This window comes from Citrus clementina, unplaced genomic scaffold (assembly GCF_000493195.1).
Source record: "Citrus clementina cultivar Clemenules unplaced genomic scaffold, Citrus_clementina_v1.0 scaffold_5, whole genome shotgun sequence".
Lineage (NCBI taxonomy): Eukaryota > Viridiplantae > Streptophyta > Magnoliopsida > Sapindales > Rutaceae > Citrus > Citrus x clementina.
The window spans coordinates 14,524,593-14,540,047 of NW_006262201.1; the positions used below are offsets into that span (position 1 = coordinate 14,524,593).

General features: G+C 35.4%; 1 non-coding gene across 1 annotated transcript; it reads left to right on the forward strand.

The window, feature by feature from the left end:
* The first annotated feature begins 9,418 nt into the window (after nt 1–9,418).
* Nucleotides 9,419–9,522, forward strand: LOC112098636. Its single transcript, XR_002905746.1, has one exon. It is a non-coding gene; the product is annotated as a small nucleolar RNA R71 (small nucleolar RNA).
* Nucleotides 9,523–15,455: the final 5,933 nt, after the last annotated feature.

Below are 15,455 nucleotides of genomic sequence, written 5' to 3' on the forward strand. Positions count from 1 at the left end.
GATTTATTCACTTTTGAATGCTTATATGTTTAATTATTGTGAAAATCCCAAGTTTGCACAAGCTGTAATGAATTGGTCATAACTCCTTCTAGAGAACTCCAAATCCAGCTCTGTAAAATTTATTGGAAAGCTAACTTAATTATCTTTCCAACGGTATATAGCGTGCATGTTAATTCTGGTTCAATCAATACAGTTTTTATTTTGAAGTTGACCTTTCTGCATTTTCTTAAGTTTTGACTGCTTAGATGCTTCATGATTGTATGCTTGTTGGATGGATTATTTGTTTGAATTAATTATCTTTTGGATGTTTAAAATCATGAATCATGCGTTAAATTGGCTCTTGAGATATTTCAGGATCACAAAATGATCACGGAATTGATCGAAACAAGCTGAAAAGCAAGTAGAGTGCAGGTGGACAGCAACCAGGCGGCTAGCCGCTTGGAAAACTGTCCCAAACCCGAGAGCAAGCGGCTAGCCGCTTGGTCACTGGTTGGGAAATTTGTTTTTGCTTGTTCTTCTTCCTTCGTGATTTTTCTGCACATGTTTCTCTTCTCTCACCAAAACCGTGAACATCCTCTCCATTTTCACCTCCATTTTCTTCCTTTTTCATCCATTTTCATGCCCAAATCAACCATTCAAACTAATACCCATGCATTTCATCTTCATTAAACACTTCTCCATCATGATTTCTTCACTTATTTTTCATCATTTCATCATCATCTCTCACGAGTGAACAGTACCTCACCATTTCTCTCTCAAAATTCATCTTTCACTCATTTTCTTGTTAAAATCAATCATCCAAATCATTATTCATCCATTACTCCTTCAATTTTCGTTCTCAACATTTCATTTCATCAACTCTCCACATAAAATCCAAACTCAAAAACCTAACTCTACCCGTTTCTCTCTCTACATTTTCAAGCTTCCTTTAGCCCATTTTTGATCCAATAGACATCATATATTAGCTTCATTCATCTCTAGCATCGATTTTCTTGGCTCGAACAAATCCATTTCACTCAATTTTTGTAAATCCGAAATTGGATCTTTAAGCTTATTTTTTGTTCCAACAATGGTGGATAAGTTGCCAAGAGATGTAAGGACAATTATGGAGATAATACGGAGTACATGTCAACCCACTTTCAGCATCTACCTCTTCGGAAACGGTTTATTTTGTTGATCTTTGTAATTTGAAGAATTTAAAAAAAATTGTGACAAATCTCTTAGTTATTTTTTTTTTAATTGCTATGTTTTTTTTTAATATTTTAGTTATTAAGGAGCAATACTATGAAAATTTTTATCCTCGCATATAATTGTTACAAGTGTTGGGGGAATTCATATTGAATTTGATGATTGATGATTATATATGTGTTGCTTGATGAATTAATGGAGTTGTTGGTTTGTTATAATTGTTTAAGCTTATATGGAAGTGTTTTTAATCATGTTGTGTATTTGAGGATTTGAGCATTTTAAGGGGAGACTATGCCGAAATTTTTGCTCGCACAAAATTGGTAATATCTTTATCGAATTATTTTTTATGCTCTTGTTTCGATTGCATTTTTTCTATTCTTTTGAAAGGGGAGATAAATATGATATGTTTTTTGATAATAGCATTTTGTTTAAATTTTTTAATTGGCCATATATTTAGGGGGAGCATACAATATGATTTTGGATAATATGCATTTTGAGCATTCTTTTGATGGCATGATGGTTCATGATCATTTTATGGTTAATTGGATGTTTGGTTATTATATGTTTCTTGTTTAACCATTGACATATTATCGATCTTAGCATGAATTTCTAGTAATTTTGATGATGAAGGGGGAGAAGTCATGTATTTTGAATATGAAGACATGTAATACGTATTTTTGTATTTCAAGTATTTATGCATGTTTTAGAAATATTAAGGGGGAGCTTTCAAATTATCATAAATCAAATATTCAGGGGATTTTTTGATTTATATATTTAATTATGTATGCCATGTATTAAGGGGGAGTTTAAATGTCAAAATACATGAGATGTTTGTCATCATCAAAAATGGGGAGATTGTTAGCCTAAAAGGCTATACATAATGTAATTTTGATGATAACAAACATATGTATTGAGTGATTTAATAAATATTGTATTTCATATTTACACTAGTTTTTTAAGGATAATATTTATGCAAGTGAATCAAGTGAAATCAAGATTGAAGACACTCAACAGACAACGGCGAAATCAAGAATAAAGCTTAGAGCTCAACGGACGAATTATTGTGACAAATTCTTGTAAAGCCGGTATGATTTAATTGATGCATGATTTAGCATTTGAGAAGCTCAAGAGAGTAATTTAATTAAATACTTTTCATAAACTAAAATATTTTATTTTTATAAAGTAAAGTATTTTGTGGATTTGAGTAAATTGGACTTAAATACTAAGATTTGAAATCTTTGATTTTAATAAGAATCAAATTTTGGAGTTGGATGTTTTTACAAACATTTTAAATATTTTGGGCCATACTATAATTTATGAATATTTTGAACTAAAGTGAAAGATTTTGAGAACTTTGAAAAATATGGGTATTATGTTGAAAAGGACCTTTGTGCGAAACAATAAAATCTTTGGGGCCATATCATAATTTTAGAAAGTTTGGGAAAGACAATTATTATTGGGAAGTTCTGAAATTGGACCTATTTGCAAAGTTTTCTGACATTTTGGGCTAAAATATAATTATAGAAAGTTTTGGGCTAAAGTGTAATTTCAGTGAATACTATTACTGTAGCAAATTCAAAAATAACGGTAATATTACTGTTCCTGAGCGGCTAGCCGGATAAATCAAGCGGCTAACCGCTTGAGCGCTGGAATTTGCCTATAACGGCTAGTTTTTGGGCTTCCACTATAAAAACTCAACTCAAACTTCATTTTAAGAACCCTTGGACGAAAATATAAGATCATACAACATATATTGAGCTTCCAAAACGTAAATCATCATTGATTGAATCATTGTTGAGCTATTAATTGCATATCCACTCTTATAGAGAGTTTTTGTTGTAATTTTCATCTCTTATCAATTTGTGAGTGTGTAAGTGTGGGAAACACTTGGGGTGAAGAGATTGGGGATATAATCTCTTGTTGTAAAGGTTCATTGACACCTTGGAAGTCAATTTTAAACATTTGAAGCCTTGGGAGGCTTGGATAGTGAAATCTTCGAGCTCGGTTGGCTTGGAGGCGTGGACGTAGGCGGGAATAGCCGAACCACGTAAAAATCCTTGTGTTCGTTTTCTCTTCCCTTACTCTTTTAATATTGTACTTGAATGAATTTATTGTTTTGATTTGGTTAAGGCAATAGATTAAATTGTTGTGCGAATTGTATTGCATAAATTTTTTATATCCCAATTCACCCCCCTCTTGGGTTGCATAACTTGCATTTCAAAAATAACAGTGAAATAAAATAATAGTGAAGTAAAATGATATTTACAGGTAGTTGCGACCGTGGCTCACATCTTCCTCTGGTTTTACGTCTAGAAACGGCTTGAACGCCCTCTATGGGTCGAGCATAGGCTTCCCATCCAGTTTTCTTATAAACTGCAAATAGGGTTGTTTATATTCAGATTCCCGAGATTATATCGTGTATGCTCTTTCTGGAATAATGGCCATAACTAGAGAATCGCTCCTTGCACATATCCATTGGGATGCGTTTCAAGAGACATAAGGATATCATCCAATGACTCCTTATTCAAGCCATCCCTAATGAATTGAATCTTATCTTCTCTGTTATCAGACATCATTCCTAAAGAACATGGTTTTTTATCGCAACTCATTCTGGCACACTTATGACAAGCAACAGAAATTCTTCGAGCTCGTCGTTTTCTTGCATAATTTTCTTTACCACAACCAGGCATGTATGCAATAAATTTTGGAGGTAACTCACCTGCCAATTGTACTTTAGCCTCGATTAACCAACGGATGTCAGCAGGTATGTTATTCCTCATGAGCAATTGCATGCGTTCGGACCGGGCTTTATAGATTGTAAGGAGGGCATTCTGAGGAAGTGAAGGGAATCGCTTGTGAAGCTTCGCTAGAATCTCGTTTCTGTCCATACCTTCGCCTCAGAATATCAGTTATTATGGGAAAACTGAAGTAACCGACTTGATTGTCACAGAGTACCGTTATCCGCCACTTTACCGGGGTAACAAACTAAAGCACACAAATAGAAAAATAAATTAAAACACACAAAGAAAATTAAAATCGTCCTCTTATTGAATTTATCTCAAGCTCCAACTGGATGTCGTAAACACTTCTCTCAATGTCTCTAAGTTGGCTTTCTAAACCCTCAATATAGGATACTAACTCTGGTGGTTGTAGAGCCCAAATACGATGTGTCTTACAAAATCGAATCTGCCTTTTGAGATGAGAACACGTTAAAGTGGTTTAAGAATGTTCAGGAGGAACGGTTTAAGTATGGTACTCATGATTAACAATGATAAGAAAAAAACTTAATGGTTAAACAAATACCCTTATGCAAAAATAATTTCAATTAGCAAAAGAATAATAAAAAGAAAAAAAATCAAATCACCGAAAAGAAAAGAAAAGAAAAAAAAATCAATTCAAATCTGGTGGGTCACTCAAATTTATTTCGATGTCCTCTCCATGTGGTTGGTACTTAACTTTAAACGTGACACCGTTCTTTGGGTCCTTAATTTCAATTGTCCCATGTGGAAAAACAGTATGAACAATAAAGGGACCAGACCATCGAAAGTGTAACTTACCTAGGAATAGGTGCAAGCGAGAATTGAATAAAAGCACTTTCTGACCTGGAGTGAAAGATTTTCTCATAATTTGCTTATCATAGAAGAATTTTATTCGTTGCTTGTAAATCTTGGCATTTTCGTATGCATCATTGCGAATTTCTTCAAGTTCTGCCAGCTGTAATCTTCTTTCTGAGCTGACTTGCTGCATGTCAAAATTGAATTTCTTGATGGCCCAATATGCACGATGCTCGAGTTCCACAGGTAGGTGGCAAGCTTTTCCATACACTAGCCTGTAGGGTGACATCCCAATCGGGGTCATAAAAGTCGTTCTATATGCCCAAAATGCATCATCAAGTCTTAATGACTAATCTTTTCTGTCCGGCTTCACCGTCTTTTCTAATATGTGCTTTATTTCTCGATTGGAGATCTCAACTTGGCCACTGGTTTGCGGATGATATGGGGTCGCCACTTTGTAAGTGATTGAATACTTTGTCAAAAGAGCCTTGAATGCTTTATTACAAAAGTGGGTACCACCATCACTGATTATTGCTCGAGGGAATCCAAAGCGTGAAATAATGTTGCTTTTCAAAAATCCTATCACCACCTTATGATCATTGATTCTACACGGAATTGCTTCTACCCATTTTGATATGGAGTCAACAGTAACCAATATGTATTGATGGCCAAAAGAAGAGGGAAAGGGTCCCATGAAGTCGATACCCCACACATAAAAAATCTCAACCACTAAAATTGGATTTAATGGCATCATGTTCCTTCGTGTAATGCTTCCCATTCGTTGGCACCTATCACATGAAGAACAGAAAGTGTAAGCGTCTCGAAATATAGTTGGCCAATAGAAACCACATTGTAAAACTTTAGTTAGCTATTTTCTTAGCACTGAAATGGCCTCTACAAGCTTGTTCATGGTAGAATGAAAGGATATTATGAATTTCACTTTCTGGGACACATCGTCTAACAATTTGATCTGCACAATACTTGAACAGATAAGGGTCATCCCAAAAGAAATTCTTTATTTCTGCAAAGAATTTAGCCTTGTCTTGCTTGGTCCAATGCTCTGGAAGTTGACCTGTAACAAGATAATTCACGATGTCAGCATACCATGGTAATACTTTCACACTCATCAATTGTTCATCTGGGAATGACTCATTCAATGGTAATGATTCCATAATTGTGTCAAAGTGGAGATGAGAGAGATGGTCAGCTACAACATTCTCTGTGCCTTTCTTATCTTTAAATTTCAAGTCGAACTCCTGCAAAAGTAACACCCAACGAATTAGTCTAGCTTTTGCATCTTTCTTTGTGAGAAGATATTTAAGAGCAGCATGATCTGTGAACACAATTATTTTACAACCAATGAGATAAGATCAAATTTTTTCCAATGCAAACACTACTGCTAGCATTTCTTTTTCAATAGTTGAATAGTTCAACTGTGCATCATTCAATGTCATATTAGCATAATAAATAACATGGGGAATTCAATCAACTCTTTGTCCTAATACTGCTCCTACTGCATAATCAAATGCATCACACATGAGTTCAAATGGTAAGCTCCAGTTTGGGGCCTGAATGATGGGTGATAATGTCAACAATTGCTTTAGTTTTTCAAACGCCACAAGACATGAATCAGTAAAGATAAAAGGTACATCCTTAGCAAGTAGATTGCATAAGGGTCTAGAAACTTTGCTAAAATCTTTAATGAAACGTCTATAGAAACCAGCATGCCCAAGAAAAGATCTTACTTCTCTGACTGTTTTGGGTGGAGGAAGATTAGAAATGAGATCCACCTTGGTTTTTTCAACCTCAATACCTTTGCTTGAAATGATGTGACCGAGAAAAATACCTTGTTTTACATAAAATGGCACTTCTCTCAATTTAAGACCAAGTTCTTCTCGATACATCTCTGCAGAACTAGTGTTAGATGATGTAAACATTGATCAAATGAATCACCAAAGACAGAAAAGTCATCCATAAAGACTTCAAGGAATCGTTCAACCATATCAGACAAAATGCTTAACATGCATCGTTGAAATGTGGCAGGTGCATTACATAAGCATCGTTGAAATGTGGTAGGTGCATTACATAAGCATCATTGAAATGTGGCAGGTGCATTACATAATCCAAATGGCATCCTCCTATATGCAAAAGTGCCAAAAGGGCAAGTGAAAGTAGTTTTCTCTTGATCTTTTGGTGCTATGGGAATCTGATTATATCCTGAGTAGCCATCTAAAAAGTAATAAAATTCATGGTCTGCTAATCTATCAAGCATTTGATCAATAAATGATAAAGGAAAATGGTCTTTACGTGTGACAGAATTCAACTTTCTATAATCAATGCGTACACACCATCATGTAGTCACTCTAGTGGGTATTAATTCATTATCAGCATTCGTAACTACTGCGACTCCTGACTTTTTGGGGACAACTTGTACAGGACTGACCCATGAACTATCAGAAATTGGGTAAATGATACCTGTGTCTAATAGCTTAAGGACTTCAGTTCTAACAACTTCTTTCATGTTAGGATTTAACCGACGTTGCATTTCCCTAGTAGGTTTAGCATTTTCATCAAAGTGAATGTAATGCATGCAGTCTACTGGGTTTATACCTTTAATCTCTGCTATGGTCCATCCTAATGCTCCTTTGTGCTCTTTTAAAACATCCAACAACTTACCTTTTTATTCGTCATTTAGGGATGATGAGATGATTATTGGTAGAGTACTTTCTTCTCCCAAAAATGCATATTCCAAAGTGTTGGGCAATGGTTTGAGCTCGAGTTTCGGTGGTGATTCTGATGATGGGATGAGTTTCTTCTCTGATGGTGCTAGTTGTTCAACTCTTGACTTCCATTTATTAGTGTCCATGGATGGTGCTGAGTCAAGTAGAGTGTTGACCTCATCGACCTATCTGTCAATATCAAAATCAAAACCAAAGTGAGTTAAACATGTTTGTAAAGGATCATCACTAAGGTTTGAAAGAAAAGTGTCATCAACTAATGCTTCAATTAAATCCACATCAACAATTCCATCATCTGCATTATGAGGTTATTTGGCAATATTGAAGATGTTCAGCTCCATAGTCATGTTGCCAAAGGACAACTGCATATTTCCAGTTCTGCATTGAATGTGAGCATCGGCAGTTGCCAAGAAAGGTCGACCTAGGATAATGGGGACATACTTCCTTGAATCCTGTATTGGTTGAGTATTAATTACAATGAAATCAACAGGAAAATAAAACTTGTCGACCTGCATAAGCACGTCCTTCACAATACCACGAGGTATTTTTGTGGAACGATCTGCAAGCTGCAACACCACTGGAGTTGGGTGTAATTCTCCCAGTCCAAGTTTCACGAATACAAAGTAAGGCAACAAATTTACACTAGCTCCTAAATCCAACAAAGCATTCTCAATTGTGTGGTTCCCTATACTACATGAGATAGTGGGGGAGCCTGGGTCTTTGCATTTTAGAGGAATTTTATGTTGGAGGATAGAACTAACGTTTTCTGTTAAAAATGACTTCTTTTGAACATGAATATTTATCTTTTTAGTACAAAGGTCTTTAAGAAACTTGGCATAAGATGGAACTTGCTTTATAGCATCAAGTAAAGGGATGTTAACACTTACCTGTTTGAAGATTTCGAGAATCTCACCTGTGGATTTTCCCTTCTTTCCTTTCGCTAACCTCTGAGGAAATGGAGCTTTGGGAACATATTCTCGTGGGTTGGTTTCTTCTTTCTCCTCCGGTGGTGAGTCCTTAACATTCACAGGTACAATTTGATTTTCTTTTATCACCGGCATCTCTACTTTGTTGTCGACTTCTTTTCCTTTTCATAAGGTCATGACTGCTTTGACCTCTCCATGCTGCTGTGGTGAACTGGTACTTGGTTCATGTACTCCTTTAGGATTAGGCACTGGTTGACTTGGAAACTTTCATTTCTCAACAGTCATTGCCAAGGTCTGAACTGAAGAAGCAAGTTGTCCCACCATCTTTTTAAGGCTTGAAACTGATTGGGCTTGTGAGTTGAAGCCTACTCTCAACTCATTTCGTAGTCCATCAATGATGCGGTTCTGTTGCTCAATCGTGGAGTGAGTAACATTCTTGAAATTCTGGAATGCATCCTCCCGTAGTCTGGGTTGAGAGTAGTTCTGGTTTTGATTGTATGGTCTAAATGGTGGCTGAGAGGCTTGAGGATTTTGTGGAATTAGTAGAGCTGGAGCTGCTGGTCCATTCTGTTGGAATCCTTAAGACCATGAAAAATTGGGGTGGTCTCTCCATCCAGGGTTATATGTGTTGGAGTATGGGTTGTAATTCGATGGTTTTCTCGTTACACCTATGGCATTGACTTGATCTGAGTATGAGTCATGGTCATGTGGCTCTATTGATTTAGCAGTCGATAACGATGCTATTTGTCAAGAGAGACCTTCAATTATCGCTTTGACTTCTTTAATTTCTGAACTTGACTCGCCAATGTGAACTTCATCCACTCCTTTAATTCTTTTAGTATTCCTGAGCGACCGACTCCGTTGTTGGGAATTATCCGCTTGTTGCTGAAAGAATTCCCAAATCTCTGATGCACTTTTTTACATTAGCTCTCCTCCACTTGTTGCCATTAGCCATTCTTGCACATTCGGCAATAATCCCTCCAAAACGTGTTGGCATTGGTGTGATTTCTCGTACCCATGATGTGGACACTTCAAGAGTAGTCCATTGAATCGCTCCCATGTTTCAAAAAACTGCTTGTCTTCTCCCTGTGTAAACTCTGAAATTTCCCTGTGAATAGCATTGGTTTTATGCACTGGGAAATATTTATTAAAAAATTTTGTTACCATTTGTTCCCATGATGCAATGCTATTTGCAGGCAATGTATTAAGCCATGAACGAGCTCTATCCTTTAAAGAAAATGGGAATAGTCTAAGTTTTACATCATCATCTGAAAAATTCTCATATTTAAATGTTTGACAAATAGCATAAAAATCATTCAAATGATTATAGGGGTTCTCATTTTCTAGGCCATAGAATGTTGGGAGACAATTTAGCACACTAGGTTTTAGTTCAAAACTCCTAGCAGCTACATTTGGGTATCTTATGCATGATGTGCTCAAATTAGCTAAAGGACTGAAGTAGTCCTTAAATGGCCTCTCCTGTGGTTGCAAATCAATTTTATTTTTAACTTGTTTGTGTGTGCGAAGTGTTTTCTCAAGTTCAAGGTCTATAGGTTCAAGATTAGGTAATAATGACCTTCGACCATGCATGCAAAACAAATAAAATAAAAATAAAGATGGGAAAAAAACGAATAAAAATAAAGAAGAGGGAGAAATTACGATACTAACCTTATTTCACTATTACAACCTTACTATAAAAATACACAAAAACAAATACATGAAATAAATTAATAAGATAAACAAAAAAAATTTACAAAGAAAAATAAGTTGAAAATTAAATTACAGAATTTTAAAGAAGAGAGAAAAAAAAAGAAATACTAACCTTTAAATGTAGATTCACTTTTTTTTTCTTTTTTTTTTAAAGAAAAAAATACAAGAAAACAATTAAATGGAATTATTCACAAAAATTAATTCTATGAATTAAAATTACTTACCTCCCCGGCAACGGCGCCAAAAACTTGTTGTGCAAATTTAATTGAACTCGCAAGTTCACGAATCTATTGTAGTATAGATCAATGGTGACGAGTGTCGATCCCACGAGGAGGTGGATTTTAATTATATGTAGAATTAATTTTGTATGAATATGTGGTTGGATTTGTGGTGAAAATGATTTGGATTATCCTAAAATTCGAATTAAGATGGCAAGAATAAATTAAAGTGAAAATCTATTAAATTGACGTACTTGGGTATCTGGATCCGCATCAACATGCACTATGGGCTAAATATTCCTTATTAATGCCAATTAATCATGAGGGGGGAATCCACACTTCATGAACCACACTCTACTCAATATGGTGCTAAGGGCTTATTGTGCCAAATAATAATAACCTTGTACTAGGGAGCCGGTGTAACCAGGGCGGTATCTAGACAAGATTATTATTATTTGTCGACGAAAAGTCAAATCATCCACAAAAATTAGAGGGGAAAAGAAAATAAATTTACCAAATAAAGCCCATGACACATGTTGAGACTTCACCTTCAACCCAAGCTTGAAAGAAAATTAGCTACTCATAATTGAACTAGGGGCAAAATGGAAATTTATTAAAATATGTAGAAAATACAAGATGGAGAAGGAATTACAGAAAATGGATCCCAAAAATGGATTCAGAGCTATCAAATTAGGGGGGAGACCCCCTTTTTATAGATACATTGAGTAAATCGTGGCCATCGGATTAAAAACAGTTTGGACGCTCAGGATTGCGCCACGTCATTGGTCAACAGTACGTGGTTTGACCACGTGGGTGAATAGTAACACGGTTTGACCTGGGTTGAACAGTGACGCGGTTTGGTTGAAATTAATCTTATGTAATGCATGTACCGTACGCGAGACTTTTGGTCCACTGATATGCTGCCACGTCATCGATCAACAGTGCATAAGAATTTTAGTCCAACAGGATCATGACACCTCATCAGTCAATGCCACATCATCGGTCAATGCCACGTCATCGATCCGTCTATGTGAACAGTGTCGTGAACAGTACCGTACATGTGAGCAGTGTCATTTTTCCTTTTATGCTCCTCCTAAGGTTTTCGACCGTCCTAAGTTCAAAAGTGATGTCCGTTTTGGTGTCTGATCTCTCGTTCATTGTGAAATGACTATGATGCCCCTAAAATACATAAAATACTTAATTAAAATAAAACACACATAATTAAATTACAAGAAGCTTAAATACATAAAAGTAAGGGTTGTTAGTAAGGCTTGAAATGTAAAATGATGATCTTCTCCTTTATAAATATGCATTTTCTAACACTCAATAGTATTCTTTAAAAAAATCGTGAACAATGGCGGATGAACATCATTTTTAGGTTTTTTTAAATCAATTTTGCATCCTTGTGGTTTATTTACCTTAAATCCGCAAATTTTACCTATTCCTTTCCCTAAATTCAGTCAAATTTCAATTATTTAAGATTTAAAAAAAATAATAGTAACAACAACAATAAATAGTAATAATAATAATAATAATAATAATAATCATCATCATCATCATATTTGGTGATCTTCTTTCTTTCTTTGTTTTTGTTATTTTTGCTTCTTGTTTCTTGTTTTTTTTTTCATTCTTGTTTCTTGGACTATGATTGCTAGAGGGATTATACTTTGGTGCTTTTCCTTGATTTAGCCATTAGTTCCTAAAGAACTTGATTGAGAAAATATAAGAGCAAGCTGAAGCAAAGGGTTGTCTATTTTCAATGAGGTCTTTGAAGAAATCTTTCTGCTCACATATCTTGTCGAGACATAACATAGTCAACTATGGTTTTCCTCCACTGGTTTGATATCTAAAAGATTAAGGGTATATCCGCTAGAAACCCAAACTTGCATTTGAGTGTAAACACAAGTAGAGTGACATCTTGAGTGTAAACCCATGAAGCTTGTGAGATTTATTTTTTTTTTTTGTTAACATCTCTTTGCAGTTTACTTCAAATAACTAATATGGATGACAAAAGTGAAGTGCAACCTTCCATAGTAGACCTTACTTTAGCTTTAAAAGCAATGCACCAGGCATTTGAGAAGATGAATATAAGGTTTGAAGAGATAGGAAGCCAGTTGAGGCAACATGGGGCTACAATTGAGAGTATTCAAAAGGACCAAACTAGTAGAGAGCGTAACAGGGCCAGACATGATGAAGTAAGATGTAACGGGGGAAATAATAGGTGTAGATATGAGCCTATGGATGAGTATATGGTAGAGAATGAATTTTGGGAAGATGATGGTGATGAACGAGCATCCGACGTAGATAGGGATAGAGTGACATGTAGAGGAGGTAGGCAAGAGAGGGGGTATAGGAGAGATGATGAGGATAGGGATTTAGGTAAAATCAAAGTGACCATTCTTTCTTTTCAAGGAAAAAATGAGCTCGAGGCTTACTTAGAGTGGGAAAAAAAGGTCAAGCTGATCTTTGATTATCATAATAATTTAGAGGAGAAAAAGGTAAAGCTAGCTGTCATTAAATTCATTGACTATACTATTATTTGGTGGGATCAATTGGTGAATAATATGAGGAGGAATCGTGAGAGGCCTATAGCTATGTGGGGAGCGTTGAGAGCCCTTACATACCCATCTTTTCCTTTGATGATTATAATGTAGAAAATCAAAACCTTTTAGTGTATTTCTATAGTCGCAAGGTATGGCTACTTATTAGATTTCTACTAAATGCAATCACAAGTGAAATAGCTCTAACTTATGGTGAGTAGCCATCCATGTATTCTCCTTTTATTTTTCAAGCTTGCTTGCCTTATCAAGCAGATTAGGATCAAGCCCTTGACAACCACTAAGAGGGACTACCCCATCTCTTATGCTCAAAGCTTGAAGCTTTGCACAAGCCAAAATCCTTCATGCTGAATCAATTATATGGAATTTGCTAGAATCATTAGCCACCTATAGGCGAGTATCTTCTATAGTTGTTAGCAACATATATTTGATTAAAAGTTTTAGCAGCTTCTTAGTGCTAGCCTTCATATCCCTAAGGTTAAATATTATATAGACTCCCATATTGTCCCAACTACTGGGGTTGGACATTATCGCTTAGATGTCTAACATATTTGAGCTATTATATATGAGCAACCCAATACTTGTTGGACTCATTAATAAGGGCAACATGATGCGAGCATACGAGGCTTTTGTAAAGCAGCTTTATAATGCTCCTTATCTTCTAAAGAGAAATGGTATGCTCAAGCTCAAAATTAGTGTTTGTTTAGAGTCTTATGTTTAATTTGTACACAACTCATTCGAAAACATAAAATAACATTCAATCAATAGATAATCAATGTCAACATAATATTCATTCCATTCACAGATTTAAATATATTTTACTGCAACCATAAACCAAATTAATGAAAGTTTAATATGAGGATTGTAATCGAAAAGTCATCGATGCTTCTAATTATCATCCTTTCCAAACATTAAATTAACATAATGCTATTCTATTTGCGTGAAATATTTAGTTCGATTATTATTTATTCCTAGAATCTTAATAATAATAGAACTCCCACTAAGAATTTATAAACATAACAGGAATAAAGCAGCCTTCATGCATCTGTTCACGTGAATAATACACCAAGAAAATTCTCAGAAAAGAGGTGGGGACTGGATGGTCCCAGTTAAATACCAAATTTCCTTAGACTCTTAATGTCCTTTTGACAGAATTTTCCTAGAAGTACTTTAATTATCTTATTGTGTTCTCATTAAAACAATTACATGTGATATACAAAGATAACTCATAAATCAATTCATCATGATTATCTCAACAAATATTAGATAATTCATCAATAAGTATTATAAGGAGGGCACATTTAGTAATGTATTGAAGCAGCTGCCATAGAAGAGGAACACTATCAAGTGCATCTCAAAATATTTTTAAAAAAAAATTCTTGAATTTTATCTCTCTTTTAAATTATTTATTTTATTTAAAATATCCTCAAAAATTTAATTCAAAATAAAAGAACTCATATGAATAAGAATGATACATAAAAGAGGATAAAATTCTAAGTCAACCAACGTAAACGGTGCTTAAAATAGAGGTCGGGAAGGCGACATGTGTATCTTACTCTCTGGAGACGAGAATGGGTCAAACACCGCCAATCAATTGTACGTTGGCCGAGCCAGTTTCCCCTGATTTTGTATTTGGAATAAGGTTTTTACATGATGAAGGGGTGCTTTGATACCAACTGGAGCATCTAAGTACGTGGCGTTGTTATACCAGAGCAATGATAACAGAGTTATCCTTTGGACCAGTAGTCCGCATGCTCGGGTTTCTAGCCAATATACCTAGAAAACGAGAATGACGTGGTTACAAGATACCAGACGTTCCTTTCTTACGATGAACTAAGAGCATAGACAACTGAAAAAGACACAGACTCTCCTTGGTCACTTAGTCTAAAGGTAGGGTTCTGTCTATTATCTCAGAACAAAGAAAGAATAAGAGCCTGACTAGCTTAGGGTAAGAGTTCTAAACCTAAAGAATCTTAGGATTAAAGAATAAAAACAACAGTTTTAGTTATCCATGGGGTGGAAAGTTATCTCAAAACTCCTCTGATTTTTATTGAAAATAACTCTTCTTATATAAGGAGGACAAAAGTTGGATCAAGCTCTTTCCAGCCGGCATACAGGCACACCTATTTTACAAAAGTAAAGTACATGATTACATAAGAACAAATAACTAAAGCATAAAGCTAAAGCATACACTTATTACAAAATGACAAACAACTTTAAAAAGTTAAAGGCAAAAGCTTAAAGCAAAAGCTAAAGACACCCATTATTACAAGATGACAAATATCTTAAAGAGAGATGGAGCCATCTTCAGATGATGATTCAGTCTCATCAGGGTCACGATTAGGGTCCTTGTCTTTCTTGAAGATTCTCTCTAGATGAGAACATCCTGGAACACATGGCCAAGGGCAATATTGTCCTTTTGCTAGAGGAATATCTTGTGGAGATATTGGAACTGGTTGAGGATAATGTTCAAGTTGATCAGGCTGAGAGGAAAATGGTGGATATGGAGAAGAGGATGAGCCAAGTTCATATGGCGATGGTGAAGGTACCGGGGTAAAATCTT